This window comes from Phocoena phocoena, chromosome 18 (assembly GCF_963924675.1).
Source record: "Phocoena phocoena chromosome 18, mPhoPho1.1, whole genome shotgun sequence".
In the NCBI taxonomy this organism is placed as follows: domain Eukaryota; kingdom Metazoa; phylum Chordata; class Mammalia; order Artiodactyla; family Phocoenidae; genus Phocoena; species Phocoena phocoena.
This window is the reverse complement of record NC_089236.1, coordinates 27,186,211-27,202,484: the sequence shown is the minus strand read 5'-3', so window position 1 is coordinate 27,202,484 and position 16,274 is coordinate 27,186,211.

Sequence of the window (16,274 nt, the reverse complement as noted above, 5' to 3'; positions counted from 1 at the left end):
CACTTCGTTATTAAGTAGTGTGTTGTTTAGCCTCCATGTGTTTGTCTTTTTACAGATCTTTTCCTGTTATTGATATCTAGTCTCATGGCATTGTGGTCAGAAAAGGTACTTGATACAATTTCAATTTTCTTAAATTTATCAAGGCTTGATTTGTGACCCAAGATATGATCTCTCCTGGACAATGTTCCATGAGCACTTGAGAAAAATGTGTATTCTGTTGTTTTTGGATGGAGTGTCCTATAAATATCAATTAAGTCCATCTTGTTTAATGTATCATTTAAAGCTTGTGTTTCCTTATTTATTTTCATTTTGGATGATCTGTCCATTGGTGAAAGTGGGGTGTTGAAGTCCCCTAATATGAATGTGTTACTGTGAATTTCCCCTTATATGGCTGTTAGTGTTTGCCTTATGTATTGATGTGCTCCTAGGTTGGGTGCATAAATATTTACAATTGTTATATCTTCTTCTTGGATCAATCCCTTGATCATTACGTAGTGTCCCTCTTTGTCTCTTCTAATAGGCTTTATTTTAAAGTCTATTTGTCTGATATGAGAATTACTACTTCAGCTTTCTTTTGGTTTCCATTTGCATGGAATAACTTTTTCCATCCCCTTACTTTCAGTCCGTATGTGTCTCTAGGTCTGAAGTGGGTCTCTTCTAGACAGCATATATATGGGTCTTGTTTTTGTATCCATTCAGCCAATCTGTGTCTTTTGTTGGGAGCGTTTAGTCCATTTACATTTAAGGTAATTATCGATATGTATTTTCCTATTCCCATTTTCTAAATTGTTTTGGGTTCATTATTATAGGTCTTTTCCTTCTCTTGTGTTTCTTGTCTAGAGAAGTTCCTTTAGCATTTGTTGTAAAGCTGGTTTAGTGGTGCTGAACTCTCTCAGCTTTTGCTTGTCTGTAAAGGTTTTAATTTCTCCATCAAATCTGAATGAGACCCTTGCTGGGTTGAGTAATCTTGGTTGCAGGTTTTTCTCCTTCATCACTTTCAGTATGTCCTGCCACTCACTTCTGGCTTGCAGGGTTTGTGCTGAGAGATCAGCTGTTAACCTTATGGAGATTCCCTTGTGTGTTATTTGTTGTTTTTCCCTTGCTGCTTTTAATATGCTTTCTTTGTATTTAATTTTTGACAATTTGATTAATATGTGTCTTGGCATATTTCTCCTTGGATTTATCCTGTATGGGACTCTCTGTGCTTCCTGGATTTGATTAACTATTTCCTTTCCCATATTAGGGAAGTTTTCAACTATAATCTCTTCAAATATTTTCTCAGTCCCTTTCTTTTTCTCTTCTTCTGGAACGCCTGTAATTCGAACGTTGATGCATTTAATGTTGTCCCAGAGGTCTCTGATACTGTCCTCAGTTCTTTTCATTCTTTTTTCTTTATTCTGCTCTGCAGTAGTTATTTCCATGATTTTATCTTCCAGGTCACTTATCCGTTCTTCTGCCTCAGTTATTCTGCTATTGATCCCATCTAGAGTACCTTTAATTTCATTTATTGTGTTGTTCATCATTGCTTGTTTCATCTTTATTTCTTCTAGTTCCTTGTTAACTGTTTCTTGCATTTGTCCATTCTATTTCCAAGATTTTGGATCATCTTTACTAACATTATTCTGAATTCTTTTTCAGGTAGACTGCCTATTTCCTCTTCATTTGTTAGGTCTGGTGCATTTTTATCTTGCTCCTTCGTCTGCTGTGTGTTTTTCTGTCTTCTCATTTTTCTTATCTTACTGTGTTTGAGGTCTCCTTTTTGCAGGCTGCAGGTTCATAGTTCCTGTTGTTTTTGATGTCTGTCTCTAGTGGCTAAGGTTGGTTCAGTGGGTTGTGTAGGCTTCCTGGCGGAGGAGACTAGTGCCTGTGTTGTGGAGGATGAAGTTAGATCTTGTCTCTCTAGTGGGCAGGTCCACGTCTGGTGGTGTGTTTTGGGGTGTCTGTGAACTTATGATTTTAGGCATCCTCTCTGCTGATGGGTGGGGTTGTGTTCCTGTTTTGCTAGTTGTTTGGCATAGGTTGTCCAGCACTGTAGCTTGCTGGTCGTTGAGTGAAGCTGGGTGCTGGTGTTAAGATGGAGGTCTCTGGGAGATTTTCGCCATTTGATATTATGTGGAGCTGAGAGGTCTCTTGTTGACCAGTGTCCTGAAGTTGGCTCTCCCACCTCAGAGGCAGAGCCCTGACTCCTGGCTGGAGCAGCAAGAGCCTTTATCCACACTGCTCAGAATAAAAGGTAGAGAAAGTAGAGAAAATTAGTAGAAGTAGGAAGAAAGAAAGAAAGAAAGAAAGAAAGGAGGGAAGGAAGGAAGGAAGGAAGAAAGAAAGAAAGAAAGAAGAAAAGAAGGCAAGAAGAAAAGAAAGGAGGGTAGGAGGGAGGGAGGAAGGAAGGAAGGAAGGAGGCAAGGAAGGAAAGACGACAGAAAGAAAGAAGATACAGTAAAATAAAATAAAGTAAATTATAATAAAGTTATTGAATTAAAAATTAATTATTTAGGAAAAAAGGGGATGGATAGAACCTTAGGACAAATGGTGGCAGCAAAGCTATACAGACAAACTCTTATAGAGAAGCATACACATATACCCTCTCAAAAAGAGGAAAAGGGGAAAAAAATATAAATCTTGCTCTCAAAGTCCACCTCCTGAATTTGGGATGATTCGTTTTCTAAAGGAGGGAAGGAAGGAAAGAAAGGAAGAAAGAAAGAAAGAAAGAAAGAAAGAAAGAAAGAAAGAAAGAAAGAAAGAAAAGTATAATAGAGTTATTAAAATTAATTATTAAGAAAAAAAATAAAAAATAAAACAATGGACGGATAGCACCCTAGGACAAATGGTGGAAGCAAAGCTATACAGACAAGATCTCACACAGAAGCATACACATACACACTCACAAAAAGAGGAAAAGGAGAAAAAATCAAATATCTTGCTCTCAAAGTCCACCTCCTCAATTTGGGATTACCGTTGTCTATTCATGTATCCCACAGATGCAGGGTACATCTAGTTAATTGTGGCTTTAATCCGCTGTTTCTGAGGCTGCTGGGAGAGATTTCCCTTTCTCTCCTTTGTTCGCACAGCTCACAGGGGCTCAGTTTTAGATTTGGCCCTGCCTCTGCGTGTAGGTCGCCGGAGGGCGTCTGTTTTTTGCTCAGACAGGATGGGGTTAAAGGAGCCGCTGATTCGGGGGCTCTGGTGCACTCTTGCTGGGGGGAGGGAAGGGCACGGCGTGTGGGGTGGGCCTGTGGCGGCAGAGGCCAGCATGACATTGCACCAGACTGAGGCCCGCCTTGCCTTCTCCCTGGGAAGTTGTCCCTGGATCCTGGGACCCTGGCAGTGGCGGGCTGCACAGGCTCTCCGGAAGAGGGGTGTGGATAGTGACCTGTGCTCGCACACAGGCCCCTTGGTGGCGGCAGCAGCAGCCTTAGCGTCTCCCGCCCATCTCTGGGGTCCGTGCTTTTAATCGCGGTTCGCGCCCGTCTCTGGAGTTCCTTTAAGCAGCGCTCTTAAACCCTTCTCCTTGCGCACCAGGAAACAAAGAGGGAAGAAAAAGTCTCTTGCCTCTTCGGCAGGTGCAGACTTTTCCCCGGACTCCCTCCCGGCTAGCCGTGGTGCACTAACTCCTTCAGGCTGTGTTAGAGCTGCCACCCCCAGTCCTCTCCCTGCGCCCCGACCGAAGCCCTAGCCTCAGCTCCCAGCCCCGCCCGCCCCGGCGGGTAAGCAGACAAGCCTCTCGGGCTGGTGAGTGCCGGTTGGCCCTGATCCTCTGTGCGGGAATCTCTCCGCTTTGCCCTCCGCATCCCTGTTGCTGTGCTCTACTCCGCGGCTTCGAAGCTCCCCCCTCCGCTTCCCGCAGTCTCCGCCCGCGAAGGGGCTTCCTAGTGTGTGGAGACCTTTCCTCCTTCACAACTCCCTCCCACTGGTGCAGGTGCCATCCCTATTCTTTTGTCTCTGTTTTTTTCTTTTGTCCTACCCAGGTACGTGGGGAGTTTCTTGCCTTTTGGGAGGTCTGAGGTCTTCTGCCAGCCTTCAGTAGGTGTTCTGTAAGAGTTGTTCCACGTGTAGATGTACTTCCGGTATATCTGTGGGGAGGAAGGTGATCTCCGCGTCTTACTCTTCCGCCATCTTCCCAGCACCCCTGATTACATGTTAAGTTGACCTAATTTCTATTTATTGGTGGTGTTAGTACCTCCAGGAAATATGATTTTGAGAATCTAGACCTCAAAAAAATCATATACTGTTGCTTCATGTCAATGGAATACTATGATCTAATACAAAAATGATCAAGTGGATTAGTAATATGAGGAATGAATATATTTAAAGAGATTTGATCAATATCAGCTTAGAGCCTCGGGTGGCAGTCCATAATTGGGTTGTGAAAGTGTTTTGATAGAGATGGTATATTCCTTCTATGACACCTCCATTGTAGGACTCTACTTCTCTCCATGATGTTGGGCTTAGCCACATGGTTTGCCTCGGGCTCGTGGTGAGTGAAATATATCTCCACACTATAGATTTTAGTTTCAGCAACGTAACTTTATTATTTTTTTTATTTTTTGCTGTATGCAGGCCTCTCACTGTTGTGGCCTCTCCCATTGCGGAGCACAGGCTCCGGACACGCAGGCTCAGCATCCATGGCTCACGGGCCTAGCCGCTCCACGACATGTGGGATCTTCCCGGACTGGGGCACGAACCCATGTCTACTGCATCGGCATGCAGACTCTCAACCACTGCACCACCAGGGAAGCCCCAACAATGTGACTTTTGACCAATGAAATGATAGCAGATAAAAAACAAGCAAAGTCATTGAAGCATGCTTTGTGCAGTTGGGCTTTGTTTTTTTATGTTTCTGACACCACTATGAGAAGATTGTACCTAGGTTATTCCACTTTTCTACTGAACATGTGTTTTTTTTTTTTTTTTTTTTTTCTTTATTATGAATAGAACACTCCCAGTTTAGCCCACTGGTCTAAGAAGTTACAGAGGCACATGGAGCTGATTAGACCCATCACAGATCTTGGAATCAAGCCCAGCTAAGCCCAAGCACATCAACAGAATCCTAGCTGATCCATAGATATACAAGTAGGGAAAAAAATGAAATTTGAGGGTGTTTTCTCACATAGCACTGGATAAATAATAGTGCAAGCAACAATCAGTAATTTACACAAAGTGAAAGAGAATAAAACAAAACAGAAAATATCAGAGTGGTTACTTCATAGTAGGAAAAATTCAGCTAAACTTAATTTGATATTTAAATATCCTGGGTTACAATGTAAAATGTAGTTCTTACTTTGTTTCATGATCTTAAAAAGACTAAAAATTGCTGACCCAAATGACATTCCTGAAGTGGACCACAGTACTCGGTTATTAACCCTGCTTATTCAACATTTTAGTGACTCAGTAAGATGTGAATTACATGCTCATCAAGTTTGTAAATCACTGAAACCTGTGTGGAAGGAATAATAAATAGTTTAGATAAAGGGTACAAAATACCAAAAAATCTTCTATGATCTCCAAGTAAAAAAGACTTAGTTACTAGTAAACTGAGTATAGGTCAATAATGCACTATGACCAACAGAGTAGCCAACTGTGACACACGATGCATCATTAGAAATATATATTAGAGGTGAAAGATGGGATAGTTTAATTCCACTCTGTTTGGGGGTAAACTATACTGGACATACTACATTCAGGGATATATTACATTTAAGACACCAAAGTGTCTGTATTGCTTTGAAAATCCCTACCGAACACTAAAAGAGTTTAGTTAAATGTGTCATTAGAGAAGTGGCTTTAAAAGAGATAATATCAGGAATGTCATAAAGAACTAGAGAAGTTTTGCTGAAAGTATAAGAAAATCACTGGATAAGTGTATAAAAGACGGTTTTCATGTGGAAGGTGAATGAGACTTCTTTTGTATGGCAATAGGGTAGTGTGATATAGCTTGATTAGCACAAAGTTTAATTATGTGGAATGATAAGAGCAAAGTTTAATGGGGTGTTAAATCAAAAGAGAAACACTAGTGGAGAGTCATCAGCATTTATTCAGTTTGTTGGAGAATACTTTTTTTGGGCGATGTGATTTCAAAAGTTATTTTAATTACAGATCTAAGAGGAATACCAAACTGTAGGAAAGGTAGAATAGAGAAAACATAGGAAGTAAAGTGTTGGGAAAACAGCATGTTGACTTAAAGAAAAAGAACTGTAGATTAATTAGAAGGGGAAGGAGTGGAAGCTTTGAGAAATAAAGATAAACAGCCCTCAGAGAAGGTGAGTTAAGAGAACAAAAGTCTTGAACTGTAAGAACTGACCAGATCCTCTATGGAGAGGCAGCAAGGCTGTCCCTTTTGAATAATGGATGAACTCAAACAAAGCTGTGGGCATGGAATCTGATAAAAAGTTTGGAACATCAAAAGCCTTTCAAAAATTCAGAGTACTACTCATTTTATTTTTCAAATACTCATTGTGAACATACACATTCTTCAGTGTGAATTCAACATTTAGAAATGTCCTAAAGGTGAACGTTTATGATGTTTGCAATTTTTGGACCTTTGCCAGCAACATTGCCTGCCTTCTTAATAAAGAGATCATAAATTTAAAATGGCATAAGATCAATTTCGCTAGTTACTTATTTATCTGTTCATTCATCTTGAATGGGGACTATTTGCTTTGCTGAAAACTTTTGAGACACATACTATAAGGTGTATCCATTGTAACAGTTTCTCACAATGCTCCTTTACATTCTTGGGGTTACTGAGTATCTTGGAGTTAGACTGGGCCCTGTAGGTCAGTTAGTGTAACTGTCCTCCAAAATCAGAACACCACCTGTACTCCTCATATGTGTTCTTCATCCATCCTCTGCTTGAATAGTGTCATCAACTCAGTTGAAATTAGTACCTACTGTCACATAATTATATTGATGAGATTTATTCTTTCATTTTATAAATAAGTATCATTTAAAAGCAACTCATATATATATATATTTTACTAAATCAATCTGCCAGTTCACTAAAATGTATCTCAGGAATGAAAAGTAAAGTCAATAGATTCTACTAATAATTGAAACTTACAATTTAGAGTTTTCTTACTTGCATTCTTGATGTATTTTGCTCCTAAAGAGAATTTCTCTATTCTCTCTCCTGACAGCAAGGGTTATTCTCCCAGAACAGTGGTTCTCAATCTTTGTAATGTTTCTGAACCATTGTAAATTTCATAATTTGAAAAATGTTGAAAGTTCTGAGCCTTTATTGCAGAGAAAATGGCCATGAGATTAAGATTTACATATACTATAAGTATGATGGAAAATTAACCAAACACATTTGTGAATGTAGAGTTAAGAATTCCTAATTTGGATATGAATGGAGTTGAATTTTTCCCACTGGATCAGTTTAGAGAGAAAGATTGATCTCCCTGCTTGCTAGGCCATTTATAATTTCTCTCCTTGTCATCCTTTGGTTCCTATGTATTTACATTTTCAAGATAGTGATGATCTTTATCAAAATGAACATTTGAGAGAGTACAATACTGTTACCCATTCCAGATCACTTTGCCATAAATTTATTCATGCAAGAGAGTTTTTCTCTTGTTCTTAATGTGGAGACTTGAAAATTCAAAGTGGGGCAGAAATAAGGCAGAAGTGAATTATCATCCAGATGTTAATATGTAAATTTATCTTAATTTCTCATTAATAATTAAAAAACTGATCATAGATCTGAATATAAGCTTTTTGTTGTTTAAGAGAAATGTAAAATAAAAACAAAAGAGTGGAATGTAAATAATTACAAAACTAAATTTTTATTTAAAAAACAATTAACTGTGGCCATCTGTGCTTTTTAAAAGGAAAGACCATCAACCATCTCTATAATCCTCTCTTTCCTTTGCAGAAATTGTGGAGAAACAGTGAGACCTGGAGCACATTTACCATTTCTTAGGGAGCAAAGGATAAGTGTTATTTTGTTTTGATATGTTTTGCTTTTAATATGCAGAGTCCCAGATCTTGAGAAGTGGTGGTAGAAAGAGTTTATTTTTTTTTCTCTACTACAAGATGAGAATATTTTAATTTTTATTTTCTACTTTTGTTTTTGGAGTTCTAGCAGGCATAGATAAGGAAGGAGGGTTAAAAAAAGAAAAAGAGGACTTCCCTGGTGGTTCAGTGGTTAGGAATCCATCTGCTAATGCAGGGGACATGGATTCAATCCCTGGTCTGGGAAGATCTCACATGCCATGGAGCAACTAAGACTGCAAGCCACAACTACTGAGCCCACATGCTGCAACTACTGAAGCCCGCGCACTTAGAGTCCCTGCTCCTCAACAAGAGAAGCCACCACAATGAGAAGTCCATGCACCGCAGCAAAGAGTAGCCACCTGCTCGCCAAAATTAGAGAAAGCCCGCATGCAGCAACAGAGACCCAACACAAACAAAATTAATAAAACTAAAATAAGATAAAATTAAACTAAATTAAAAACAAATAAGTTTATTTTTAAAGAAAAAAGATTTAGTAACACACAAGTAAAGCGCAACTAAAGTACAAGTAAAGCAGAAGTAAAACTGAATGGTTTACAGCCTGGTAAATCTTCAATTTTAAATTTTCATACTTGTAATGTGAACTCTCTGGAAATTAAATAGTAATCTTAGAACAGGATTAGAGGATCTGTACTAACAACTGTGACCTTGGATTACATATAGATAAAAATATATAAATGATATTAATTAATCCATCATAACTATCCCTTTTTCTAAAATCATTCAACTTGAGTATTGTAATTTTCCAAAAAAAGTTCAGCGACCTTATTGAAATGCTAAGCTATCTGTCATGAAAATTTGTCTGCAAGAATAAAGCAGTAATTACAAAAATAGTATATTCTTTAAATTCAACCAATAAACAAAGTAGGAAACATTACTCAGAAAATGTTTCATTCTTCAAGACTTCAAATGTAATAACTAATATTCTGAATTATACTCAAAAGGGAAAAATAAATAAATGGAAGTTTATATCTATCTATCTATCTATCATCTATCTATAATCATAGTATAATCAATCCCTCTAGTCTTTGGAATTTTCTGGAAATTACTTGTATATAACAAGCTTTTTATCTAACAATAAGCATATGAAAATATGGCCAATGTCATTAGTCATTAGAGAAATAGAAATCAATACCAAAATGAGATACCACTCTAACCCAGAAACATGACTAAAATAAAAAGGCTGACTATAATAAGCATTGGAGAGAGTGTGAAGAAATTGGAACATTCATACGTTGTGGATAGAATCATAAAATAGTGCAGCTGCTTTGGAAAAGTTTAGCAGTCTCTCAAAATGTTAAACACACACTAATCATATGATTCAGAATTCCACTCCTGGGTATATACCCAAGAGAAATAAAAACATAGGTCCACACAAAAACCATGCACATCAATGTTCATAGAAAGATTCAGCTAAAAACTGGGAATAACACAAACGTCCATCAATAGATGAGTGGATAAACATAATGTGGTATATCTGTCTAATGGAATATTATTCAGTTTAAAAAGGAGTGAAGTATTGATATGTGTTTCAACATGGATGAACCTTGAAAACGTTATACTAGGTAAAATAATACAATCACAAAAGACCACCTATTATATGACTCCTTGTAAATTAAATATCCAGAGCAGGCAAATTTAAAGAGTCTGAAGGTATCTGTTTGTCTCCAAGGCCAGGTGGGAAAGACAAATGCTGGACTGACTACTAATGGATGTAGGGTTTCTTTTGAGGGTGATGAAAATGCTCTAAAACTAGATAATAGTGATGGTTGCACAGCTTTATGAATCTACTAAAAACCATTTAATTATATACTTTAAAGGAAGAATTTTATGGTATGTGAGTTATATCTCAGTACGGGTGCTATAAAAAATTAAATGAATGTCAGCGATATCAAAGACAAGGTGAACTCCTGCAATCCGCTAACATCAGACATCTCATGACCACTTATTCCATCAACAAACATTGCTGTGATTATGAAAGTCATGCTGTGTGCTCACCACCAAATAAAACATTTAACATTTAGATTCTAATCTATAATAAATACAATAAGTTGAAAACATATTTATAATAACAGAGAGATGAAAAACCTGAGTGATGAATACTTCTAAATATACTTTTACTATCCTTCAGAGTTTGGCCTTGATAGCTGTTTAATATATTTTCTTTGAAGTGCAAAGTTAATGCATGTAAACCTCAAAGAGTTCAGCATAAGACTGGCTTGTACTTCTTAACAACTTTTTAAATGTGTAGACCTCTAGGGAAGTGTTTGCATGCATGCTGATCTAATTGTGCATGTTAGCTATGTACTCTACAAGATAGTTAAAATTTATACAGACTGTGCTCAGAATGGCATTTGCAAATGGTTAGAACTTTAATAAAAATATGTATGTTTCAACCTGGTCATCTTGTCTTCAACAAATTATCACTTGTATTATAATTGTGTTCTTCTGTTCTTATTTTTTTGATGAGAAGAGTATGTTAATAGTGGTAATTATATATTTTTTTACTTCAATCTGTTTATCCATCTGTGTTTAACTGACCTTCTTTGTACAATATGTAGGGATCTTGGCAGAGAAAAGAATGAACAACAAAAATACTTCTATATATTAGTTTACTTACCACAAAGCCTTAAAGCGAAATAGTGGTTGGATGAGGTCAAAGGCCAGAAAAGCAAGATGGATTTTGCATCTCTTTCTAAATAATATACTTTGGGCATACTTCCTTTAGGATTATAACATAACCATCAACTAAGACGAGATGATAGGAGACATGTTCACATTAGCATTAAACAGACTACTGAAGGGGTAATTACATATATATGTGGGTTTTGTATTCTTTTATTTTATAACATCTATATGAGATATTATGCACTTTTAGAAGGATATTAGGGATATAGTCACTGTATTTTCCCTATTTGGCCAAGTGACAAAGGCAATATTTGGAATCACACAAGTCTCCCATTTGACAGATCAGAGACCCACCTTCTGAAATGAAGCATCCTAAATGGATAAGTACTAGAAATATCTTTCAAAGTCTCCATATTCAGAAAGCAGGAATTTTCTTTTCAAGATGTGTTAACTGAAGGCCAAGTCCCATACCCACCTGCCTAAATACACAACAATTTTCCACTCGGGGTGTCTTGCACCATGAAAAATCCATTTAAAATAAGATAAAATATATCACATGATTACATATATAAAATAGGTATTCCCAAATGTTTTAATTTTTCATTTTAGCTTTTGGCATTATGAACATTAAATGTCTTGTGTAAAAGTGATAACATTTTCCTTCATCCTAAAAGCCATACACACACACCTACATGCACACAGACACACATAATAATATACACCTGCACACACATACATGCATACGCATTCATGAAACGATAGCTAGATGCCCTGCACACATGTGCACAGGCAACACTCTTGCACTCATGTCCTGGATTTTTAATTAAGACTACCTCAAAGTCAAGAGAATGCTTTAGTCTTACAGGACCTTGGCCTTTGAATGGATGTTTCCAGGTTCTAAACGTAGCACTATCTCTCACTAGTCCCAGTTTCCCAAATTGGGGCCCAACATACTTTAGCTTTTTTTAGCTTCAACAGTAATAAGATAAATATATTCTTCTCTAATATAGATCTGTGTTAATACCTCGATTATACTACCACTTCTCTGTGCCTAACCAAATTCTATCCACCATTCAGGATCAGCTCAAGTGTGACTCATGAATTTGATCTTATGCCCACATACAAAAAGTTGAGAATGGGTCATATGACATACTCCATCATAGCTTACTGTCACATGACTTTCTAAGAATTTCATACTTTTTATTCTTTTTTTTCTTTAAAAGATAATTGCATCTCCCAGTTTATCCACTGTCCAAGCACAGACCTAGGTACATTGTTAGGGACTGAAAAGTGAACAAAGAGAATCCATGATTTAAGAACAGTCACTTTCCTAATTTGATGATTTGCTGTTTAATGCAGCTAGCAGAAACTACTGAACAGAATTTGGTAATTTGAAGACTTTAACTTTGAAAGTAAAGGAAGACTTTGTAATATATATATATACATATATATATACATATATATATATATATATATATATATAAGAGAGAGAGAGAGAGAGAGAGAGAGAGAGAGAGAGAGAGAGAGGGATTGATTCACACCTTTAAAATTTTTTGACAATTGAATTATTAAACAGACTTTCAGAAGTAATTTTTAATTTTTTTGCAAAGGATTATGTTGTTACTTCAATTAATTTATGCTTTCTTACTTTAAAAAGAAGAAATGAACAGAAAACAATGGTCACAATATTTATCTCAGTAAACTTGAAGATTTAACTTTGGTTGTTAGGTGTGTTTTTCAATACCTAGATCACATTAAAGGTTGACAATTTTTTTAGATCTCTTATTAGAATTGTTGGACTTCTACAGTAAAGCTTTCAAAATATTTTTCATTTTATTTCACTAGGTCCCTTTCTGGTTTTGGAAATAAAAAGTAATATTAAGCTAAATGTTTCATCTCCTTTTTAACTATTAAGCAAATGTAGACACTACATTCAACCATTTTAATTTCAAGATTACCTAGCATTTAGAAAATCTAAATTAACAGTAAAATTATTTGTTTCTAGGTAAGAGTCATTTTTTTATAAACTAAAATCCTGATGAATTATGTATTTACTGCTAGAGACAAAATTTCTTAGATATTACCGTAAAGTGGTGAAATATTGCTTTACTCTTTTCTCTCATTGAAACCAAAATAAAATATAATATACTTCTTTATCTAAGGTTTTTAGTGTCGTTGTCCACATATTGTAAAACTATTCTAGGAATGTCACTTTTTTCCATTTATTTTTACTGTTTGATTTCTTTTTATTTTGTATTAAAAGTCAATAATCTGGGCTTCCCTGGTGGCTCAGTGGTTGAGAGTCTGCCTGTCGATGCTGGGGACACAGGTTCGTGCCCCGGTCCGGGAGGATTCCACGTGCCACAGAGCAGCTAGGCCAGGGAGCCATAGCTGCTGAGCCTGCGCGTCCAAAGCCTGTGTTCCGCAACGGGAGAGGCCACAGCAGCGTACAGCAAAAAAAAAAAAAAAAAAAAGTCAATAATCTTTTTTAAAATATTTTATAAAAATCAGAAATGGAAACCCATATATTATTTTTAAATATAATTGGTCACTATCAACATCTTAATGTAGACTTAAAGACATATATAGTTGTAATTTATTCAATTATGTTAATATTAAAGATGATGTGCAAATGTATATTTCATTGTAATTTCCTTGTCCATGTCTATTTAGTCTGTAATTGTCTTTTGAAAATGCAAAGAAAAAAAAAATGAGTCATGTAAACTAGATAGTATTTTATAATCATTTATGTTCTCACTGATGACCCATTTAAATAAACTGTTAACTTCCTTTGGACTATTGTAGTATGCCTTATTAAAGCTATATTTTAATTATTTACCCTATTAGAGAGCATAGGAGAACATAGGTGAGATGTTTTCACGATTTTGTTCTTGGAGGAAAATAGTAATAAAATATTTCCTCACAACACACCTTGGCTATTAAATCTTGACCATAGTCTGGGTCAGGGAATGAAAAGTCATAAGTTAGTACAATTTTACCAGTTTGCTTTGGCTTTCTTTTCACTTAAACATTTTTCATGAATTTGAGTTTATAATCTAACAAGAAGCCAGATGTCTGGAGATTTCTAAGGTATATAATGGTGTTGGATGTTGAGTACAAATTACTCTGCTAGTTCCTCTGCTGCAGAAACTTCTAGATCCAGAACACTTTCTTTCTTTTGGGCTGTACTTCTTTCCTGTGTGATCTCACCTGGTCTCTTATATTTTTGTAACTTTAGGCTTATTATACACACACACACACACACACACACACACACACACACACACACACACAAATATATACAGCCATCCCTGTTACCCCTGGGGAGTTGGTTCCATTATCCACCAAAATCTGTGGATACTCAAGTCTCTTATATAAAATGACACGTTACTTGCATAAACCTAACACACATTCTTTTGTATACTTTAAATAATCTCTAGATTACTTATAATACCTAATGCAATGTAATTACTCTGTAAATAGTTATAAATACATTGTAAATTCTATGTGGATCATTGCTGGGTATATTGCAAATTCAAATTTTGCTTTTAGGAACTTTCAGGAATTTTTTTCCTGAATAATTTTGATCTGTGGTTAGTTGAATCTGCAGATTCAGAACCCGAGATTATGGAAGTCCAGCTATACATTTTTCAGCCTTAAGTTCTAGGCTTCTTTAACCTATTTTCTGCCAGACCTTTATTTTGAATGTTGTAATGTATAAAAAGTGTCCACCTGTCTAAAATCTCTTCCCCCTAATTTCTAGCAAAATTATTCTTCTTTTACTTTTGGAAACCCCCTAAATAAGGTGGTACAGTAAACTTAATAACTCACATTTACCACCACAAAGGAGAAAAGGTGGTCCAAACCAGGTTATACATAGTTCTTTTTGTGTGTAATCATCAATATCTATCTGTATTGTCATAGGTTTTAAAAAAAATATTCTAGCATGACTTATCAATTATGCTAGTATTACACATAATAGTGGTTACAGACAATGGTCACATTAGATTAAAATAATTAAAAAATAAATCAATAGAATTGCAGTATAAATCAAAGGCCAAGCTTTATTGTAGGCCAAGTTTATTGTAGATTCCAGTTCTCTTGAGGGCATATAAATATGTTTCATTTCATACTACAAGATTGTACTGCCAGTGTTCCCATTGTGTTTTGTCTTTAAGTAATGCCCATCTTTTCCCCATCAGTAAAATCCTAGTAAGTTAAATAGCTTTCTAATCTCAACTTACTTACTACACTGTTTGATGAACCTCTTTTGCCTTTATCCATGAGACTTAGGCAGTTAGAGAGCACCTGAGCATAATTTCCATTTAGAAATTTCCATAGACTTCATGACGTGGAACATAATTCTCCCATAAGTTTATTCCTTGTGCTTTCACAACATCCTGCACCACTGTCCATGAGCTACATTAGCAACCTCTGGAAGATCTTACCTATTAACTCCTCTTGTGTCAATGTGCATTCTCTGTTCCATCTTCCTTCTTTAGCTGAGGTTTAACTATTTGTGGTTTGTTTATTCATTACTTTAAACCATAGTATTTGCCCAGGATGATTGTCATGCTGTCTCTTTGTCCTGAAAGACCTTTCTTATTGTCCATTATAAGCCAATAAGTCTTTTTTCCTCAGTGTCTCTTGTCATTGAAAGTAAATGTGCTTTTCATAGGACAACTAGGTCTATGCCAATTTTTTGCAAATTGCTTTTAAAACATTTTGACCAATGTTGGTTTATTCAACAAATATGGTGTTATCATTGAATATTTATTGAATATATCTTCAGTATAAATTTTGGAGCACAAAATTGCCATTAAAAATTTGAAGTTCCCTTGGAGGCACTCTGTGCTAGATTTCTTACGTTGTTTACAGAGGTATAGATTGGTGGTTCCTTCTGGTTCCTGGTTACACAGCCGGATCTAGCTATGTAATCAGAGACTTTTCAGTAAATTTGGGCCAGGGTGCCTGCTTGCCTGAAACTGAGATATGTCTCACTGATCTCAGTGGATCACAATCCAAAGACAAAGAGCATCCTGTTGGGTTGAGAAAGGACTCTGGTGGGCAGTGTTTGGCAGTTTGTTGATTTCTGTCTAATTGCCTCCCCTCTCTTTCCTCTGTGGTGCTATACCTCTTACAGGTATTAAAGCCTTGCATAAATAAAACATGTGCCCTTTCCATTATTGTACACTGAGTAAATGAGGTAAAACCTTGGGAGGTGACTGTTTTCAGGCATGGCTTAAACCAAGAACTAGAACATCTCTCTTGATCTTTCAAGTTTTAAGGCAATTTCAGAAAAAAAATTTTTTTTCTCCATATCCTATCTAAAACAGATTAGGATGATGTTGAATTCCCAGGATAGTGATATATGGATAGTAGACATCCACAATACTTGAATTTGAATATGCCAAAGAGCTTCCCATAGGTACCCTCACTGATCATTGTGACCTGGTTTGGATCATGTATTCTTCTTCATGGTGGTCAATACTGTCATTGTATTTACTGTCCCATGTGGTCTTGAGAAGTGTCCCAGAGTAAAAGAGGAATCCTTTTACTATAAATCAGGGAGAAGGCATGCTAAGTGGGAAGAAAAGAAAAACAAAAATAGAAAAATGCATAGCTGTTATAACATT